Raw genomic sequence first — 23,433 nt, 5'->3', positions numbered from 1 at the left:
CCACAGAGAAACCCTGTCTTGAAAAAACTAAAAAAAAAAAATGTATATTGCAAAAAAGTTTTCATATAAATTCAGAACAAGCGGAACTGATATGTAGTGACAGAAACAAGAGCAGTGGCTTCTGGTTGCCGTGGGGACTTGCAGGAAAGGAACACAGGGGAAACCTTGAGGAAGTGAAAGGGTCATTGCAGTTGGCAGAGAGGCGGTGAGACTAGACCTGCTGCTCTCTGGCTCTACCTTAACCAGGTCAACCAGTCATCAACAGAATAGAGAAGCCCTTTCCCACACACAGAAGAGTGTCTGAATACGTGGAAGACTTTTTTTATATACACTTCTTTGCTTACTGGTGTTCTTTAATTAATTTATTAGACGGTTATAAAAATTGTTTGGGGAACTATTTTAATATTTTTTAACTTATGCTTTGAAAATTCTGTTCCTGTATATAATGTATTGTGATTATATTTATCCCCCAATACCCTCTTTTATTCCTATCCAAGTCTCAGTGAACCCTTTTTTCTTCCCAAGTGCCTCTTATTTTTGCGGTGCATGTGTGTGAGTAGTGTGTGTGGGTATAACTGAGTTTAAGTGGGCTTATTCATGTGAGCGTTAGTGTTGAGTTCACTGGAACACGGGAAGTTTAACAGTCAGTGGCTGCAGAAATGAGGAAAATGATTGCCCCCCCCCTTGCCAGCATGGGTGCTGGGCACTGAACCCAGGTCTCCTGCAGGAATTCAAGCTCTTGATGGCTGAGCCATTTCTCCAGCACTCGGAGATTTGTTATGTACACTAGATATCCCAGAGGTTATTTGTTATTGTGGGCTTGTTGCATAAATCATTGAAGAATACTTTTGAATCAACGTATTAAGTCTGTTTTGCAAAGACTTTATAGGAATAGCACTCTCTAGACAAATTCTAATTATTAAATGTTTTTTCACCTTAAATGTTGGGATAATTTTAACTGATTTGGAGGAAATGTCTATAGCTGCTATATTTTTCATTACAATCAATGACTCATTGCTTAATCAACAAAGAGAAACTACACTTCAGTCTCCTCCCTCCACCATAAATAGGGCTGAGGAGGATTACCACCATGTTCTCCCCGCTTTCTTCTTCAAACATGATTTTGCTGGCAAATCAACACGTCACACTATGCTTTGGTGCTGACATAGCTCCATGGATGAAATTTGGCATTAGATGGGGGAAGGCAATGCAGGTTGCAAAGGTTTCAGAAGTTTTTAATAAAGTATTTTGACATTGTGTAAATGAGCTCATTCTTAGAGTCTGACACGAAAGATGCTAAAGGTAATTATGAGGCCAATTAGTCAGTGGGTATTTTACACATGGGGATGGTTTGGTTGAGAAAAGTCCCCCATAGGCTCATGCATTTGAATACTGGATCGCCAGTTGGGGGTGCTGCTTAGGAGGATAGGGAGCTTCTACGATAGAGGGTCTTACTGGAGGAAATACATCCCTGAGTGTGGGGTTTTACTGTGATTATAACTTACCTCCTCCTTCACTCTACACTTTCTGCTTATGAGTGGAGGTATGCTCTCAGCTGCTTATTTTGCTTGCTTCTATGAGCGTCCTGCTATCAGGGACTCTCTCTCTCTCTCTAGAATCACAATCCAAAAGAAGCTCTATCTTCTCAAAGTCACTTTGGGTCATGGTATGTAAACACAGCAACGAAAAGTAACTAGTACACACACCTTCCTTCGATATCAGTCCTTAAAAAATGTCACCAAATCAGACCAGCATCTGCTTGAGTATTTAGGAAGTAAGAGCAAAACTGGAACCTTGACACCTAGTTCTTCACACCTGGATTCATAAAGTAGGCTTCTTTTCAACGTCATGCTTATTATTTAAAGATTCCTTTAAGTAGCATAATCACACTGGAAGGAAGATGGGAGAGCAGAAAGAAGAAGAGGAATGTAGACTGTAGGTGAGGAGAAGAAGAGAGAAAATAAGTGTTAATATGTAGGTTTCAGTGACAGCAGCAATGCACATACATTAAGAAAAGCCCTCTGAAACATACACTGTGTGGATACCATGCAGACTTGGTCCAGTCAGTACATGTGTATGTGTACGTGTACACACATGGGAGTGCACAGCAATTCATGTGTGTCCATCAAACATCACCCTTGCATGTCATTCCACAAGAGCCATTCATTAGTTTTTTTGGACAAGGTCTGTTACTGACCACATGAAGGCTAGGCTGGTTGATAAGCAAGTCTGAGGGATCTGCCCATCTCTACCACCCCAGCTCTGAGATGACAAGTGCATACCACCATTTCTGTCTTAATTTTCATTCACACAAGTACTTATCTCTCTCCATCCTTCCATTTTGTTGCCCATCCCCACACTTCCTCTCAAATTCTTTTTAATTAAAATATTATATGTGTGTGTGTGTGTGTGTATAAGAGAGAGAGAGACAGAGAGAGAGAGACAGAGACAGAAATAGAGAGAATTCAGTCTTTGAAGAAAGACAGATTAGGTTTGAATTTCGTGTCTGTCACTTATTAGTAAACCTCTCCTTGAACCGCAGTTTCTGGTTCTGCAAAATGGGATTTAGGCTGCAGCTCCCGTGTGTTTTAAGAATTAAGAAATGAAGAAATCTTCCACTTGGCACTAAGTGAACAATTTTAATTTTTCCTCCCTATTTAAAACTGAGAACAGGTTTTTAGTCTTTATCAGTCTTTATTTTGCTGGAATTAGATAATTTCTTCCAATCCCCAAACTGACTGTTTTCAGTCCTTGATTTCAACCAATTCTTTCTACAGCTCAAATCATGGCCATGTTAATTTCCCAGGGTGTATGGGATAAATTATCACAACCACACAACCAGGGACAACAGGAACTTATCCTTTCACAGTTAATGAAGATTAGAAGCTCAACATCACAGCATTGAAGGGACCATACTCCCTCCAGAGACTTCAGAGAGTATCATAGCACCTTTTGCTGTTAGCTGCCAGCCTTCCTGTGCTTGTGAGACCATTCTCTCATCTTTGCCTGTGTGTTCTACTGCTCTATCTGTCTGTCTGTCTACCTACATATATAAACCTACCTACCTATCCATCAGTCCATCCATCAATCAATCTATCTATCTATCTATCTATCTATCTATCTATCTATCTGTCTATCTATCTACCTATCTATATCATCCATCTATCTCTGATCTATTCCCTTTTATTCCTCTTCCTCCCTCTCTCCATACCCTCTCTCTCCCTTGCTTCCTTATTTTCTCATCCTTACTTTCTTTTTCTCCTTCACCTTTTGCCATTAATGGTTATTTAGTTTTTGTTTACCAGGACAGAATGACCCTCTGTAGCCCAGGCTAGCCTCACAGACATGTTCTTCCTGTCATATGCTGTAATGACAGGCATATAGCACTACATTTAGATGCCAAAATCTTTTTTTCTGTGTCATTTATACACTGTGCCTCCACTTCACAAAACTGTCATTGTGTCTGTCTAGATAGTCCTGGACAGTATACTCAATTTAATGGTCATTTCCTAAGTAAGCAATTATTCACAGGTTCCCTGGGGGAAAGTGAAGCTGTCTTTTCAAGGGCTCTTTCTTTGTCCCACTATGCACTATTAGGCTCAAGAACAGAATAGTCTATTGAGGAAAGTGGCACACAGTCTCTTTACTTTTGTTCGCTTATTATCCCAGCTATGTTTCTTGTTACTGTTTTAATATGCATGCACAGTACAAAAAGAGTAGATAATGTATAAAGGATTCTGCCTTATTAACTTTGTCTGCTGCTGTGATAAAATACCCTGACAAAGCACTAGAGTTAGGAAGTTTATTTCGGCTCCCATTTCCAAGTTATAGTTCATCACAGGAGGAAAGTGAGAGCAGCAGACAGCTGAGGTGGATGATCACACTGCATCTGTAGTTAGGAACAGAGAGCAATGAACGGATTCACCCTAGTGCTTAACTTTGTCTCCCCATTTATGTAGTCCAGGAGCCCTTCTCAGGGAATGATCCCCTCCACAATTAAGATAGGTCTTCCCTCAGGTAGCTCAGAAGCCCATCTCCCAGATGATTCCAGAATCTCTCAAGCTGACAATTAACACTAGCTGTTATGTAAAGCGTAAGTAATTGAAAATAACCAATAATGAGAGATTCAGAACTATTCAGTGCATTACAATAAGTTTTGAAGGATAAAGAGGTAGCTGAGCAGGAGCACTGCTCCTGCAGAACAGCCAGGTTTGGTTCCCCACAACTATATAGCACCTCACAATTCCCTGTAACTCCAGATCCAGAGCATCCAACCGCCTCCTCTGGCCTCTGTGGAAACTACATGCACACGCTGCACAGAAACTTACACACATACACATAAATCTGTTTTTAAAGTTTTGATGTAATACATTCAGTTGATTTTATATTTTTCTCAAGTTTTTGGTCACTTCAAGATGGAGTGTATGCAACTAATGCTAAAATATCTGATTTAAAATAATATAGTTGAGGTATTTAAAATAAAATAGCACTATTTTTCCAGTGACTTCATCAGATTGGGTGTTTCTTAAAACTTCATTATTTCAAAGTTATATGACCCATTTTATTAATGTAATTTGGCCTACTCCTCCTCTTTTTCTTCAAATTAACATGGCCGCATGCTTGATCTTGGCATGTCGAGTCCTTCTCATCCTTTGAATTCTTATATTCCTCCTGGATGAATTCTTTCTGTGCTATATCTTTTTACATGCTAGTAAATACACAGAACTGAGTCTTTGTCTTTCCTCAGGGTGTGCAATAATCTAACTTCTCTCCTCTAAGAATTAACCTACATTCTGGTCACAGTAAACACTCTTGACAAATAGTTTAGATTATATGTTCACCTATTTAAACTCTGATGCCATGGGAACTCTTTGAACCATTAATGGTGGTACAAATCTAATCTCTAACTCCTTCTGGAAAGTGGTGATGCTTTTGATCAATTCATTCAGAAGAAACTGGATCACTTGACCCTTCTTGCAAAACGTCTCTTGCTTCACTAGCAATGGGCTAGTACTAGATAACCCATGCTATCAATTATTTTATATACCTCAACTATATTGTCAGTACCAGGGAAAGGGTTTAGATTCACAGATTTTTTTGATCCACTGTAAGTTGGAATTAGCCAAAAACATTATTGTTGTTTTTGTTTCACATCGGAGATGTCAATTTAAGCTCATATTTGCATTAATACTCCTTGAAGCCCTTTGTTCTTTCTACATTGTACTTTTATCTTTACAAAGGATTTAAGTCCATATGCTGAAAAATAGATCTTCTCAGTTTTATTTCTCCTCAAGATGTCACGTATGCAGTAAATTCTAAAATGTTAGACTTACAAGTGATAACCACTGTGTTCTCCCATGACTTCATATTTATAAAATATATTTGCAAGCATTTGGTCAAACCCTTCCTCTATGGGGTATTTCCTGGCCCCTCCTACACCTCCTTTCAGTCATTGGCCCCAAGCTTGTGAACTGACCTAGATCTGAATTCTTGATGAAGATAACAATGTTGTACTGGGGCAGAGGCAGAGATTATTTTTGACTGCAGAGTCAGCAGGAACCTTTCCTGGGCTTATTCTGGCCAGAAATCAATACTGAGAACTGTAGTGACAGTGGGCCTACACTAGGTAGTCCTTAGGCTGGGCATAGAAAACCTTCTAGGCTATGTTAATCAGCAATGTGATCTAGAATTTTCCTGCCGCCCCCTCTCAAGCCATGAGCACACTCTATGTTCTTCATTGCAATATGCCTTTCCTGCATGTTTCTTTTGTAGGGGAAGCTATAGCCAGAGTGTGCATCTAGTTCTATGCACAGACATAGACTGGCTACACATACTCTCTTGGAAGTTCTTGAACATCTCTTGCTTGCTCTCACCTCTGTGTGACCTTAGACCATCCGCACTTTATCTCATTTTCAGTTTATTAATATGTCATCTACTCCTCTCATGGGCTCTGATCACGCGAGACAGGTCTACTGTGTCTACCTGCGAGGTGGCTAAGCTGTACTTAGAGGACATGATCCCAGGATATTTTCTTACAAACCCCTGTAACTTGTTCCTAGAAAAATCACAAAAATAAAACTCCCATACCCGTCCTCAAGTCAGTGATAAATCAAAATTTTCTGTTTTCCCTTCAAGTAGGCTAACATGCATGATAAGTTGGTTTCTTCTGACTTCCACATAACCTTATTTCTCCCATTCTGTCTGCAGTCATCTTTGGGCACATGGTGGTATATTCAGCACTTAAGCCTATTGCTAGTTCCTGGTAGCATGCACATCACACACAAGCTTTGCCAACTCTTGAAGTATCTCCCTGCTCTTTTGAGAGGATAACTATTTCATTACAGTACCAGGCAGGAATGCCTTGACTTTTATCTACTAAAGTCGGGGTTCCAGTTCTGCATAACTGTGATAGAATGCAAAGACAGCTAGGAGTGAAAGGTGGGACAACTTGGAACAACATGAAGTGATGTTCTCTGTTCACTGCCTCTCTCTTCAAACTCCTTTTACTGCCCTGGGAAAGTGAGGTCAGTAGATGCTATGGGAGAAAACAAAAGAAAAATACAGAGATAGAGCCAGGACTCATATGTGAGAAGGTGCTAGTCTGGTATTAGAATGCCTCACTCTGAGATTTCTAAAACCAGAGAGAACAAAAAAGCCAAAGACTCAATCAGCAATCAGGTTGGTTTTGACACAACACTTTTCTAATATAGTGTCTTTTTCATACTTTCTTTAATTCTCATTTGCTAACATCATTTTCTAAAATATTTTTTTTATTTTTCCAAAGTACTAACAGTTTAAATGACCTCATTTTATACAGGTGGCATTACTGAATACGAACACATCAGGAATCCAGTAAATAATTTTATAGACACATTCCTCCTTAGATTCATTTCCAGGTTAGTGTTTGCATACGTGTGACGGCATCTGTCTGTATACTCCTTGTTTTGGTCATTAATTAAATTATCCCTTAGTTTACTAAGCCAAACTTGTGCTTCCTTAGGCCCCTCTCAACTAGAATTGAAGATGCCCATTTCCAGAGCTTTCCACATTTAGCTAAAGTTAATTCCCTCACTAGCTGAGCTCCTTTCTCGAATTTGTCCTCAAACTTCTCATGACAGTATTATTCTGCAAAAGATAAATTAATGAACGTCTATTTTCAAATAATTAAAGATTCCTGACATCTTTATTTCCTCTTCCTCTTATAATCTCTTTCAATTAGAGCCCATCTTTGGTTTTCCATTTGATAAGTATTTGCATTACTGAATCCAACGGCTCCTGCTTGCCACCCCTCCCCTGTGCTCTGTGCAGTGAGCATCACAAATGTCCTCCTCCCTCAGTAGCCATGAGCTAGAATGTAGAGATGCTCTTTGGAGAGTCCTTTGACTTTTTTTCCTCTGACTTACTTTCCTCCTCCCTCAAAGCATTTGCATTCCATGTGTTCAACCCTCCTGCCTTCTTCTATCCATGATGTTTACTTTGGGGATATTCCTTTCATCTTAAACATCAGAATGTCAGTTTGATGAAAATAGAACTGGACAGGAAGTCAGAACCAAATCCTGAACCCAATTCCCAGGGTTGGCTTCTCAGTTTCTAAGAATACTTGTTTATTTGGCCATAAGTAATCTTGCTTAATTTTGGTTTTGCATTAATTTGGTGTTTGCTGTTGTTGCTGTTGTCATGTTGGGGATTGAACTCAGAACCTAGTGCATGGCAGGCACATGCTCTACTATTGCCCTACATCCCCAGTTGTAAGAAGCTATATGTATGGTACTATCTCACTCTGCAATATTAAGTTAAAGGCTAGGGAAATGGCTTAGAGGAAAGTATTTGCCTTGCAGGTGTGAGGATCTGAGTTTGGATTTCCAGAGCCTATGTAAAAAAAAACCTGGGTGTTTGATATCTGCACAGACAGATTCCAGGACTTACTGGCTAATCAGCTGAGCCTATTTGGTGAAGTCCCAAGCCAACAAAAGACCCTGTCCCAAGCAAAATGAGGAAGATACCTGAGGATTGACACCCATTTGCCACTTGAATTCCATATATTTCCATGGGAAGCAAAGACAATCCTAACTTCAGTTTGAGTTGTGTATTGATTACTTTTCTTTTTGTGTTATCAAAATAACTGGCAGGAAGAAACCAAAGGCATAAAGGGATTGTTTTGGAAGTGTGATAGCAGGGTACAGAGGCTGCTGAACACACAGTATGCATGATCAGGAGCCAGGAGCCTTAAATTTCACTTAGAAGATCTTTTCTGGTTCATATCTTCATTTTTGATTCGTCTTGAGTATGGTGGTTTGAATAAAAGTGGCCGCCATAGGCCCATGCATTTGAATGCTTGGTCATTGGGTTCAGGACTACTTGAGAGGGATTAGGAGGTGTGGCCTTGATGTGATAGGTATGGCCTTGTTGGAAGAAGTATGTCACTGAAAGTAGTCTTTGAGATTTCAAAGGTCCAGTGTCTCTCTCCTACTGCTGCTACAGATCTGGATGTAAAACTCTTAACAACTTCCCAAGCACCATATCTGCCTGTGTGTGGCCGTTCTCCCCAAAATAGTGAAAATGGACTAAACCTCTTAAACTGTAAACACGTCCCAGGCAAATGCTTTGCTTTCTCAGAGTTGTTGTGGTCATGGTGACTCTTGTAATAGAATACTGATTAAGACACTGAGTTTAGTGCAAAGTCATCACGTGCCCATTGTTTGTTTGTTTTTTTAATGTTAGAACCCAGTGTTCTATATCCAAGATAGCTACTTAACAAAATGTTGGATTTTGAACATGAAGACCGGTTTTGATAACACAAAATGATCTTTTTATGTGCTTGACTATAGATAGTGAGGGGTGATGAGGACATGAAGTTTGGAGATTATTCATTACATACTGGTCTCTGCAAGAATAAAGATAGGAAGGGACACACCAGAGTTGAGTCACTGCATAGATAAGCTCTAGCATTGGGATACAATGCGACCAGTCAGGTTTCTGTGTGTCCTCATTCAAAGTGATCACACCATCATGTTTTAATTAGACAACACAATTTACATAATTAATGGCTCTGTTGAAACAAAGGAAATGGAAGTGAATTTAGGCTCAAGGATTATCACCTTAACTTTTTTGAGAAACAAGAAAAATATAATATAATATTATATTATATTATAATTGGTCTTTTTATTCATTTCCATCAGCCATCATTGTAGGCTCATTCTATGGCAAACACTGTATTTCCTGCTATGGATGAAGAATAGTAGCAGCTAGACAGGACCTTGCCCTCAAGGATTTCACAGGTTAGATAAGCAATTAAACCCTAAGTGGCAATGTTACATACACTGTGGAGAAAACATAACAAATCCCCAAGGGTGAGAAGGTCCCCAGGAAAGCTAGGGTTTGAATTGAGCATTACTCAGAATGAAAGATGCTAACAAGAACTGACTGACATGTTCATAGTCAAGTACATGTACTGTAGCACAGATTCAGATATAGTTACCATCACTATGATGCCAAGCTCCGTGTGTCAGATCCAAAGAGCTTAAAAATCATCTTCTAAAAACTGACCCAGTGAGGGACCTTAGACCCTACCTAAGACTTACGCTGTATACATTTGCAGAATGAGCAAGCTAAGCACCTGTGATAACTTCATATTTCGATTGCTTGTTAGGACTTTCAAAACAGTTTACTGTAAATTCTCAGGAACAATGTTGAGTGAGTAATTATCAAAGGAACCAAATTATCATGTTGAGGATAGTGGCTCAACCATTAAAGTACTTACTGGAGTTCAGAACCTGAAAGAGCATTAAAAAGCCAGGTGAATGTTGTAGCCACCTAGAATTCAGCCAATGGGAAAGAAACAGGATCCCCTGGCTAAACTGGCCAGCAAGACTAGCAGAAAAGATGAGCTCCATACTTGGTGAGAGACCCTGCCTCACTACGTAGAGTGGAAATCAACTAGGGAAGACACCAGTGTCAACATTAGACCTCCACATGCATAGAGAACTGCACACACATGTACCCATACACATGTGAACATGCTTACACTAAATATGCACACCACATACATACACATATGCACCAAAATAGTTTTGAGATTCTTAGCAATTATGATGAAATGTAGAATTTGAATTGATTATTAGAAGACAATATCACTTTACTTTATATGACAGTCTTCTTCTAGTTAAAAATATAATACCTCGCATCAGAGTTATATAGGAAAGGGCTAGGGGAGTTAAAGAGAATTAACATTCTACACTTCATGTCTTTTTCATACCTTGGAGGAATTAAAAATATTAATTTTTTATCCTAAAACTTCATGGCATTTTTAGAACAAATTATTTTTCCAAATGAAGAGTTCACAAGTCTTTTTCATTAAGAAAAGTTTCACAGTCCAGTAAGTATTTTTGCCAAACATCTAAGGTCTGATTTGCTTACAATTGAACATATAAGGATCTGTGCAGGCCATTCTCCTTACAGGACACAAGTCAAAGCCTCTGGGTTCATTCTAGTGTTCTCACACAATCAGGATTGCCCAGCTTCAGGCTGAGCAGTGTGTGTAAGCTGTCGCAGAAGGAAAATTCAAGCTGAGAAGAGATATTTGTTCTGAGAACTAGATTTAAGATAGAGTAGTAGATCCCTCGATATTGATGAAGCTTTAATTAGGACATTCAATGATAAAGCCTACTCAACCTGAAAGTCAGATGTAAAAACAGAACACGAAAGTCACAAATCCCTGACATTCAGCCATATGAGCCTACATGTTTTAGATGCTGTCTCGGGGCTTTTTATATTCCAGACACAAATACTAGGACTGCATAAGTAATGCCCAGGCTCTCTGGTGAGGGGGAGACACACCGCAGGGCTCAAGCACACTTTATGTAGTTGGCTTGTCACTGCTGTAACGTTATCAGAAGCCTTGAGGCTCACTGCCAAGACTATAGCTGATATCAGAACTACATGCAAAGAAAAAATTCAGTCATTAGAACACGGAGAATTCTCTGTGACCATAATTTATCTCAAAACAGAAATGATATACTTAAGACTTTTCCTGAATAAATATACTCACAAAATATTTTCCTTATCTGAGCAACCATGCTATGCTTGGTTAAAGCTTAGCCATAGTAATACTCACAGAAAAATGGAAGAAAAAACAACTAAAGTTAATCTATTTCAATTCTAAATATTAAACATAAGTATTATATTCAGTCACCTGGTGTTGAGAGAAAAAATTATATAAGTCTTATGACTACTAAGGCCAAGGTTGTCCATAAAATTAGCAACAAAATAAGGTTTTACCACTATGAAGAATGGCTTACATTACAGTTTGCTAAGGAGTTGGCAGTCCAACATGCTTTCAAAGCGTGCGTGTGTTTAATGCACATAAGTACAGGTGCCCGTGAAGTACAGAACAAGGTGTTGCATCCCCTGGAGTAAAATACAGTTGAGAACTTTCTGAAATAAGTGCTGGAACTGAACCTGGGTCCTCTGCAAGAACAGTATGTACTCTTAAACACTGAGCTATCTCTCTATCCCTCATGTATTTTTTGTAAGTTTAATTTCAGGAATTTGTCTGGCAAAATCTGTTCGTCTCAGTTATAAATGTTGTTCCTTAAGCCATAATATTATTGACAGAATAGAAAAAATTCTTATGAATTATTCGCTAAAATACTGAGGCCCATAATCTATTACAAGACAATTTACAATTGATAAAATTATGAGTCTTAAATGTCTTCCCAAAGTATAAATCTATCACTGTAGCTAAGTATAACTCAAAGGGAAGTGAAATAAAATTTTAAAAATACAATGTTTCCACCAATTTTGCTGTCAGAAAACAGGGCTGACATCTCAAGTACATGAGTAGAATATATGGTTATTTCCAAAGTGGCCTCAGAAAGGAAGTCTGTACTTTTTGAGCATATTTTAAGAGATTTTTTTTTAGTGAAAGTTGTTATGGAGAATGTTCAATGAAAAAAATTCTTGTATAATAATCATAGACAGAATCTTTCAAATGGAACTATAAAAATGAAAGTAATTGAGCAATAAAGAAAATAGTGCTGTATTCTTGATAATGGTGAAGACACAGAGTCATCATTCACTAAAGCCCATGTCACTGGAGCCTTGCTAAGATCTGTAAACCAGACCTCTTAGATCAGCTGGAGAGGGCTTTGCACACATCTCCCACTGGTTAAGAGGAATACTGAGCGACAGAACAGACATGCTGACTCCTAGTCACTCACCTAGAACGTTGACCTGAATTTTACTTGTCTAAGATGATCCACTCTATGCTCAGATGTGAAGGATGTTGTTTCTATGGTCAGTATTGACAACACTGACCTACGTGTCTGAAGGTCAACCAGATGTCCAAGCCTTCCTCCTATCCTCCCATATACAGCAAATGTGCTGCATATACGTGGGAAGGAAAACCCCAAGAGTAAGGTAGAATGTGATTCTTTTTCTGTAGAATTCTTTTTTTTTTTTCAAGACAGGGTTTCTCTGTGGTTTTGGAGCCTGTCCTGGAACTAGCTCTATTAGACCAGGCTGGTCTCGAACTCACAGAAATCTGCCTGCCTCTGCCTCCCGAGTGCTGGGATTAAAGTCGTGTGCCACCACCGCCCGGCGAATTCTTGGCTAATTCTTGTGTTGGAAAGATTCTGGTTTCTGGTGAGAATTTTGTCTTTGCGCTTTCTGTTACATACTGTCAAAATATCACTTTAATTACATACGTGAATTGAATTAGGAGAGCGATCGCCTTGGCTTATAATTAATAGAAAGCCTGCCTCCTTCCATAACTGCTGAACTAGTCAGTGACTTTTACATAACAGAGCAAGATACATAATTGAAATTACTCTTTGCTCTCACACAAATGACAAGAGGGAAAAGCAAGCAGCATATTCTTTGTAGTGTGTGGTTTGGTTTATAGAAGTTGGCTTCCTTTCTGTACTTTGTGTAACTGTTGCTGAAGCTTTCAGCCTTCCTGTGATCCTACAAGGAAATGCCATTTTTCAATTTAATAGAGGTGTAATTCTATTTTAGCCCCATGCTGTCTGGTGGAAACCTACCCAGGTCCCATCAGCCATGTGGCTCTCTACTTCTGTCCCTCCCTCAAGAAACAAGATTGCTAAAGCCAAGGTGTTGATAAGCTGCTGTTCTAATGCATCACTTAGCAAAGTTAATCTCACACCACTGGGAAGTCCGTCATTTTCACAGGTTAGTGAGTGAAGGAGCTCCTACTGCATTCTGGGCATGGGTCCATACGCCTTCATGTTGACCCATCTGGCTCTCACAGATCTTTTCATAGTTCAGAAACACAGGAGGTAAGCAGCATTGCACCACTGCATGGTACAGCTAAGAGACCAACACATGCACCTGTTTCTATATTCTAGAATGAACACAGTTCAGGCTGAAGTTAGAAACTCCAGGCAAGTATCAGAACCTCGGTGGCTCAACTTTCTTTTCATCTTCCCAGCATTACAACTAATCTTCAAACTAGTATTTCCAGCTGAGGATGAAACAAACAAGTAATAAATATTTTTAGAGGACTAATATGCTTACTTTTATGGATATTTGAGGGGAAAAAGATTAGGAGCTGCAGGAGAGAGAGCTCATTCCATGTGTGTGTATGTGTGCACACACTCACACACCTGCACATATACACACACTGGGCTGAAGGAATAGCTGTTGGTAAAGTGTTTGCCACGAAAGTATTGAGACATGAATTAAGATTTCTACCACTCATGTAAAAGTCAGGGCATTCATCTGTGACATCAGCACTGCAGAAAGAGAGGGAGGGAAGGAGGAAGGGAGGGAGGGAGGGAGGGAGGGAGGGAGAGAGAGAGAGAGAGAGAGAGAGAGAAGGGTCCTGAGGCTTGCCAGCCAACCAGTTTAGGGGAAATGGTGAGCTTCAAGTTCAGTGAGAGACTGTGACTCAAAAAACATAATGTGAAGAGAAACTAGAGAAATGGCTCAGCCATTAACAGACCTTGTGCTTTTCTAGAAGACCTAGGTTTTTGAGTCCCAGCACCCACATAGTAGCTAACAACAGTCTTTAGCTCCAGTTTTAGGGAACCGGATGCACACCTATGTCCTCTAAGAGCACTAGAATGCACATGACACAGAGACATACCTGTAGACACAAAGGAATAATAAGACAGTGTGGAGAAGCATCTTCATTTACCTCTAGCCTCCACATACACATACACATGCACATACACCTGAACATATATATGCACACAAGAAAGAGTATACACACAAGTTCATACACACATGCAGTGTATACATGCTCACACACAAAGATGAGATCAGCAATATCAGGATTTTAAGACACTTGGACTTTCCATATAGACTTTAAAAGCATAACATTAATTTATAAATAATTCCAAAACACAGGCTCATCAGAGCTTTTGTCCACAATTATTTGGGTTCTGTTTCTTTGTTTTTTTTCTAATAATATCAGTATTATGGCATCTTTATCTTGAAAGATGAAACATTTTTAACCAACTCAGAACTTTTGCTCTGTTATAATGCTGGATGTCATGTCTGACACAGGTTCACTTTATAACCAATAAAGCAATTTTTACACCCATCAACTGCAACTCAGAGTTTCACATTAGACTTTTGCCACAGTTTACGTATGTATCTAGTTTGTATCTTTTACTTCAGCTATGACAAAAAATAGAGAAAATATAAAATAAGCCAATTTATGCTTCAATTCTAACATCAAGTACAACTCTCTGAGTTGAAATTTAATTAAGGAAACAAGCAGATAAAGGAAAAATACCTATAAAATAATTCTGGAAAAATGAAAATATTTATTAAAGGTCTACAATGAAGGAAATTAAAATCATGACAACTAAGAATTTGAGCAAAGAGAGGCATCATGTTTGGCAGTAGTCATGTTGGTAGGAACTGCTTGAGTAAGCAGTTCAAATCTCTCCTTGGTAAGTTTCAATTGTTTGGTGGGTGCTTTTGCTGGTAGGAAAGCAAATTACAGCAAAATCTTCCAAAAGTTAAAGTCTAGAGAAGTTAGAAGGATATTTGGTCTTCACCTCTCATCCTGGCCAGGTGAGATGTTTGATACATTTGCATTATTCCTGACTTACCATGAGCATACTCAAGCTAGCTCTCTCTCTCAATGAGTTTGTATTCAAGGTCCCTTAAAATTCCCTTAAACTCCTTCCTGCACCAAACAATAGCCAATATCATGAAAAATTTGGTGATTGTTATTAAATTTTGAATTTATTGGTTATATAACACTTGTTAAAACATGCTCTGTTGCCATTCCTGCAGGTAGAAATTAGAGCCAAACCAGAATGAGTAGCAGTCTTACTAATCTAACATGTTCTTGTGTTCTGTAACCTAACCAATGCTTCTTCTGCTATGCTTAGTGGAGGAGTAGTTCAGGAACACTGACATTGCTTAACGAACTAGGAATGCACAAGATATGAGTATACCATGATATGCTGTGGGATAATCCTCCTGTATGCTGTGAATATGTACTGCTCTCATTGGTTGATAATAAGAACTGACCCAACCTATAGCCAGGCAGAATAAAGCTAGGTGGAAAAGCCAAATGGAGATACAGGGGATAAAGAGGGTGGAGTCATGGGAAAGATGCCTGTCAGCCAGCCACTGAAGAAGCAAGATGCCAGCTGACACATAAAGTCACGGTCACATGGCAATACATAGATTAATAGAAGCGGTTAATTTAAATGTAAGAGCTAGTTAGTAATAAACCTGAACTATGGGCCAAACATTCTGTAATTAATATTAAGCCTTTGAGTGATATTTAGAAATGGCTGCAGGATGGGGCAGGATAAAGAAAGCTCCATTTACAATGATACAGTTAGTAAGATGTATTTATGAGAACCCTGGAATATTTTGTGTAGATAAACCAAATAGTGGAGCTCCTACATCCTCAAGTAACTACAAAATAATGTCAGGAATAAATACTAATTGGTATTTATAAACCAACTGGAAAAGCCTGTCCTAACAAAGGCCTCTACTGCATTACTAAAGACATGCAAATATAATTTGTTTGGACAGTGTGTTCAAATGGCTCATGTAAGAGACTTGGTCCTCAGGGTGGCATGCTTGGGAAAGTCCTGGGTACTTTCAGAAAATGAGACCTTAGCTCATTGAGGGTCTGCTCTTGAAAAAGATTGGAAAATTCAGGCATCTCCTAGGGTAATTGCTTCCCATATTCTGATGTAAGCATGTCTTCTCTTTCACATTCCAAAAATGTGTTGTCCTTGCCAGAAATCCCAAACAGTGATTTTCCTGATACCCTGGAGCTTCCAGAACCATGAGATAAAATAAACCTTTGGGGCTGGGAGATGATTCCAGTGGGTAACAGCTCTTGCTATCTAAGCATGAGGAAGAAAATACAGATCCCCAGAACCCACATAAACTCAGCCCAGATACTGCATCTCCACAATCCCATTGTCCCTATGCTGAGATGGGAGGCAAAGAGAAAAGAACCTGCAGAGGCTGGTGGACCAGCTAGATTAGCCTGATTCATTCACTGGAGAAGAGACCTCATCTCAAATAAGTGGTAAGTGAGGGTCAATACCCGGATATCTGGCACATGGGCACACACACACACACACACACACACACTACATATATATCCCATACATAGGCATACACATGGAGATTATACACACATAGATAAAAGATAAGCCTTTCTTTCTTTGTAAGATTTTTACAAGTATTTTGTTTAGCAACAGGAAGCTTTCTAACTTAGCAGCTCATTCCTCAGTCTGACTTCAGCAAAGCCAGAAAGGTACCTAACACTCTGAGTGGACTGAAACAATCCATTTAATTAAATATCCTGCAGGTCAAGTATATGTTGACCCCATAATTCAGTGTACAAAGCCCTGATCTTCACTGTCGCACATACTCATAAAGAAATCTGTGTAAGAAATTCAACGTGCTACGTAGTGACTCCCCATGGCTTTATAAATAACCCTTGACTATGTTACATTTCCCACTTTGCTAGCAACCAACGATGCAAATGATGCAAATCAGAAGTGGGAAATCAGAATCCAGCCATCCGCTCTTCGTGCATGTACTAACTGTCCATAATTTATACTGACGACACATTAAAATCTCTGGGATTTCTGACACAGGAAAGTCTAAAGTCCACAAGTCAAACAAGGATAAAATAATGACAAGCATTCCTCACTGCAAGCTCGGGATTCAGAAAACCATTGTTTCTAAATACCTAAAAGACACAGATCGTTCAGACTTCTCCATGAAGGTGAAAGAAACGGGAAAGAATGGGAGCCAGTTCTCTTTTTAATTAGAACAATACAGCCTCATCTCAGTCAACAAAGGTAGTAATCCTGCTTCATTTTTTTTAATTTTTAAAAATTTAAAACTTTTATGTGTACAGGTGTTGTTTTATGAATGCACATCTATGTACCACATGCATGCCTGATATTCACAGAGTCCCCAAGGGGACATTGATTGGGTCACACAAGACTAGAGGTACAGCCACTTGTGAGCCATCATGTGGGTGCTGAAAATCGAATCTGGGTGCTTTGGAAGAGCAGACAATCCTGGCTGTTTGTTTGTTTGCTGAGGAGAGGTCTCACTTTGTACCCTAGGGATGACCTTGAGCTCACTCTATAGACCAGGCTGGGCTTGAACTCATAAAGATCCACCTGCCTCAGCCTCCTAAGTGCTGGGATCAAAACTATGTGCAGCCAGTGCTCTAAAACCATGGCACCATCTCTCTAGATAACCCCCTTTTAAAAAAATTTAAATTTTATTGTTTACCTATTTGTTTGTTTGTTTTGTGTGCGTATAAACATGTGGATGCATACAGACCAGTGTTCCCATGGAGATCAGAGCATAGTTTTGCAGTCCATTCTTCCCTGCCATATGGGTCCTGGGAATGGCGAGTGGGGTTTTTTAGAATTGCCTGTAGGAACTTTTAACTCCTGAATCATTTTACCAGCCCAGCATCCTATTTGCTACCTTAGTGACCCAAAGTAAGAGAAAAACACAAGGGAGAAAGAGGGACCACTAATATCCCAAAACAGGCACACATAGTGATGGAGAATAGAATCCAAGGAAATTATGTTTCCAGGGAACTGATGAGATCTCATCTGAGAGAGTAAAACTGTGCCCAAACTTAATGACCTAAAGTAACAGCCATTTCTTTGGCCATGAGTCTATGTGTGTAGGCAGTTGCCACTAGGAGCTGATGGAAAGGAATACTGGTACTCAGTCATTCCCTCAGTGGGGCAGAGCATCTACAGCTCCTATGCTCACTGGGCCTCTGAATGTTCAAGGGGCTCTTTGTTTCCTGACATTTTGGTTTTATTTTTATGTTTGTGTTTATTTTTCATATTAGAGAGTGCAATAGAGAGCAATCTTGCTTTAGCAAACCCTTTTCAAATCTCTCCTGGCTATGCGTGACTGACTGCATCAGTACAGTCAATAGGGAATGCATAGGAGAGCCCAGGGATGCCAAAGGGGAGAGAAGCATGAGTCACCAGCGCCATTTTGCTCATGATTGGCTGTCCAGTGATAGGGACCACTCTCTCGTGGGCTGCAGAAGAAGCTTTTAAACAGTGAAGCCTGGGAGGTGGACATCAGAATTAGTTCTTGGAGATAAAACTCAGAGGGGGTGGTTGGGAGAAGTTGAGAATATGTTTTCCTGTTGCTAATAATTTTTCAGGGGAAGAAAGAGGAGGGGGAGAGCAAAACAAGAAAAGGCAACAACAGCAAGGGAAGTTTGTCAGTGTGTTTAGTGAGTGGAAGTGGATGCAGCAGTGTTGCTGAGAACAGTCTTTGAAGAGGAAGGTAGGAGTCCCATGAGCCACAGAGCTCAGCTATCCCTGGGGCAGAAGATTGAGAGGTGGAAGAGAAAGCCAACATTCCTGATTCTCTGAATAGTGAGAGTAGGGTGTGAAGACCAGGCAGGTTTACATCTACGCGTTAATGATTACACAAGGTAATAGTACAGAAAGGTGTTTATTTACACAATGTAACCTGCACTCAAATAAACTTCCTTGGAAATCTCCTTCCTCATATCTCTCTGAAGGCTTGGAGCCCTCAGAAGTTCTGGGAGAATTGCCGACTTAGCACCTGCCATAATTGATTATCAAGAGCCCTGCTGCCATTGGGTCCTGGTCTTCAGAACAAGATCTCCGAGAGTCTTAACACACTGTCTCACAGACTAAAAGAAGAAAGAACATTGTCCACATTCCAGATCCAAATCCTTGAGACATTAAAATGGTTCTCTCTTTATATAAATCATGTGATGCTTGTGTAGTTTAGTTAAAGGGTCTAAAAAGTCAAGTAAAATATCGTTAACAATAAAATGTGTTTGGTGTTCATTATAGATTAATATCCGGGCTTATCCAGTGTGACAAGCATTTATCCTGTCAGATGCTATTGACACTAGTGCTCATAAAAACCAGATGTAGGGCTCAGAAATAGTACAAATAACATCCTAGTGTTGTCCTTTGATGACTTGGAGTGTTAAAAATAGGTTGTTGGATGGTTTATCACTTGACATGGAATTTATATCAATAATTTCCCACCCTTCCTGTCCTGTTGGTGATAAAACAGTTTCGGGAATAATCTAAATCCTAGCTAATAATCTACATCTTAGCCAAAGGGTTGTGGGCTTTGTTGTTTTGGTTTGGTTTGGTTGCATGGTTGATTAGTTTTGGTCTTTGGGGGGTTTTGATTGTTTGTTTTTACAATATTAGTAAGAAAACATCAACAACATAATTGCTTTGTTTTGAGACTGAGATGAAAATAATGGCAAAGCTGTGGTTCTATCTACATGACTGTGGAAACCTGCCCACCCCCATCTTCTGGATTCTACAACCAGAGTTGCTCAGGAAAAAATCTAGTCTACAGCTAAGGTGACAGAACATCCCATACAGTGAAACAGCAAGAAACAGTATGGTAATGTTACAAAGAGAAGCCAAGGCCTTCTACAGGGGAGTGGGGAGAAGGTCACCTCTCAAAATGATTAAGACAAATTAAGATGTTCTTTGTGTTTAAAAGAAATGCCGAGTGGGATATTGCACAGCCAGCAAAGCCTTCCAGAACTGATATAAGTGCCACCATCATCCACGAGCTGCCTTTCAGAAGCTCTGTGAAGCTCAGAGGTGAGCATGTCTAGCTAGAGTGTACAGTGAAATCTAAATCGACACTTGTATCACTTAACAGTGCTATAGGAAGTTGAATTTAATAGTTTTGCCAAGTTTGCCATGATTATTAAGACTTTCATATTTGAAAGACTGAGTAATATAAGAAGATATATTAATTTTGTCTAAGCTCAAAATGTTTTAAAGTATAAAAGAAATTAACTGTAGATGGATAGAGGTCACTTGATTAGAATATTTTCCAAAACTCGGGAGCAATCAACTAGATGTTCAACAAATGATCAGAGTTAGTTTCTTGAAAGGAATGATGCTAAATGAGAAAAACACTAATCAGTCAGGTTGAGACCTGCAGTGTGACATAAAGGCCATGAAAGCTAATTACACATCTGTGTGCACACAGAAGCACATACAAATAGAGAACGCATTGCTTGGGTATACAGCCAATGAGTAAAGGGTCTTGAAACATATTCAAACAATTTTAACAAAATACAAAGGAACAAGAAGAGTTGACTCTTCAGAGATCAAAGCCAACCATGTCTGAGAGCCAAGAGTATGATTAGGACAGTTCACTGGACCTAAAGTTAACAAAATATCTCCTTGGTTGGTGAATGGGCAATCTTAAAGTGCTCCTAGAGCAGTGTAAGGGCCAGAGCTTGGATTCCCAGAAATCCAAGGAAAAGTGGGTGAGTGTGGTAACCAAACTGTCACTTTGGTCTTTGAAAGTAGAGACAATAAATCCTCACAGCACAGTGGCTATGTAGGCTAGCAATAATAGTAGGCTCTTGGTTTGTTTGACAAACCTTGTCTCAAGAAAATAGAAAAGCATTCAGGGCTATTTCCAGCATCAACCTTCAGCCTTAAGTGTGCACACATGTGTACACACCCACATACAAACAGAAGGTCTTCCTGTCACATTGACATTGATTAGACCACATTTCTGAAGTTCTGAGCATCCTTAAATTAAGAATCCCCCTGCCTCAGCCTCCCAAGTTACAGCTATGTGCCAGTTTTAAGTCCTTCTGCATTGATACATGCTCTTCTCTGTTAAACATGTGTTCTAATTTTATTTTTGCGAATGTAAGAACATATACTGGCAAAAAGCCACGTATGGGAGAACGTGTTTCTTTCAGCTCACAGCTGGAGGTTATGGTCCATCACAGCAAGAAAGTCTAGGCAGCGAGACTTTAAAAACAATCCTGCCACATCATACCCACAGCCAAGAACAGAGAGACATGAATGTATGCATACTAATTCTCAGCTCTTCTTCCCCTCTTCTATACAGTCCAGAACCCATGTCCAGGGAATTACCCCCCACAGTGGGCTGGGCCTTCCCACATCCATTAATATAATCAGACAATCCCCGTGGATCTGCCCATAGGCTGACCTGATCTAAACAGCCAGCAGTGACACTGTCTTCCCAGGTGATTCCCTAGACTGTGTCAAACTGGCAATTAAAACAACTGCAGCATATAATACATTGTAGCAATTCAGATAAAATTGTTTTGAAAGTACTTCAGAATTTAAACTCATGAAAGAAAAGCATTGTATTTTATATTTTCTTCAACGACAGATAGAACTTTAAAATATTTTGCTTTTTAAAAATGTAAATGATAGGTCAGCTTTGCGAGCTTCCAATTTTATGTGTTGCTCACAAGTAAGAACTGTTCCAACTCCCCTCTACAACACCACACAGAATTTTTAGCATTTATAGCTAAGTGGAAGATAATATACATTTTCCTGCACTAAAGGGCTTTTACAATGTATTTTCTAAATCAGGCTAAAGAGAGTTTTCTTTGGATATGAAATGCTATAAAAGGTTTTTTCCCATTAAGTTAATTCATTGCATTGCATCTTAATGAATATAAAATAACTGTAAGTTTGGTACATTTAATGTGAATTCTTGAAGAAGTAATTTGTAGGCATCAATCTTTTTTAATGAAGATATGACATTTTCCCCCATCAGAGCTTTCATGTATGTGATACTAAATAGTACTATCTTTGATTCTTTTAAATATGGAAAGATGTTTTATTGCAGGATAAACACTGAGGATCCTATTTGCCTTTGGATGGCTTTCTCTAGACATACAAACCTGTTCTCATTCTTATGTATTCTCGTTTACCAGTTCTGAGTTTATTTATTTATTGGCTCCTTAGTGAGCTGTTTTTTGTTAGCCACAAGCACATGTTACTCTCAGATGCAGATGGTTAAAATAATAACCCATACTGCAAATATGCTTGTACGCCCATTTATTGAAGCACCAACTTAGGTATCTGTCAAAAGATAAGCGGATAAATAAAACGTGGTGTATGTACACAGTGGGGTTTTATTCAGCCCTAAGGAAAAAATCATATTGTTTTCAGAAGAACAGATGGAATTAAGATCATTGTGTGAAGAAAAGCTCCCAGGAAGGCAAACACCACGTTTTCTTTCATTTGTGTCTACTCAACTTTATATAGCTACACAAATCATATATGTATTGTTCATGATTATAGATGTGGGACTATGGGAGTATTAATGGGAATATGAGGAGGGAGAGAAGCAAAAAGGAGAGAGGATGAATGTGGTCTATGTATACAACAAAGGCTAGAGAGCTGGTTCAGCAGGTAGATTGCTCGCTGTATCGGCGTAAATAAATGCAGACAGATATTAAAGAATATATACAGCTTTAATGATTAAATAAACTTACAGAACCGAGGTTCCCGCGCAGCACAGGAAGCAGGGAAAAAAGGGGCCGTGCAGGCTCTGCGAGCCCGATTTATCAGTCAACATTCGCCCGAGGCAAACCCGCCCCCTTAGGAGCTGGCTTAACCCTACATATCCCCCTTTTGTCTAAATAAGACAGAACTAAACCAAATACAACTATGAACAATAATAACAAATGATAAATATAACTAACAATATTGAGAACAAAAGTTTTGCTAGACATTCTATCTCAAGGAGTCTAAATAATGTAGAGAGTAATTACAATTAAATAATCTTAAACTCCGTCAAAGATCTGAGAAGGGAATAAATATTACTTAACAAATGAGAAATATCCAAAGTGTGCAACAAATGACAGAGACAACTGACTACCTGGGCAATCACCCAAGTCTCGTTTGCAATGTTGAGTCAACCAACTTTGGCTAAGGCCTAACATAACTGACATACCATTATCAAATGCAAGGAACTTTCTTAGAATTATCCTACCCTGTCTTGGCAAGATAAGACAATCCTGTTTCATATCTTAGTCAGTAGTTGAGGTATGGGCTTTTCTTAACCCAAAGGCCAGTTTGCCAAGAAGACAAGCTCCCAGTGGAGTGTCTTTGGTGCTCAACGTTCTCT

Source organism: Microtus ochrogaster, unplaced genomic scaffold, assembly GCF_000317375.1.
Source record: "Microtus ochrogaster isolate Prairie Vole_2 unplaced genomic scaffold, MicOch1.0 UNK2, whole genome shotgun sequence".
Lineage (NCBI taxonomy): Eukaryota > Metazoa > Chordata > Mammalia > Rodentia > Cricetidae > Microtus > Microtus ochrogaster.
Note: the sequence above shows the minus strand (reverse complement) of the source record.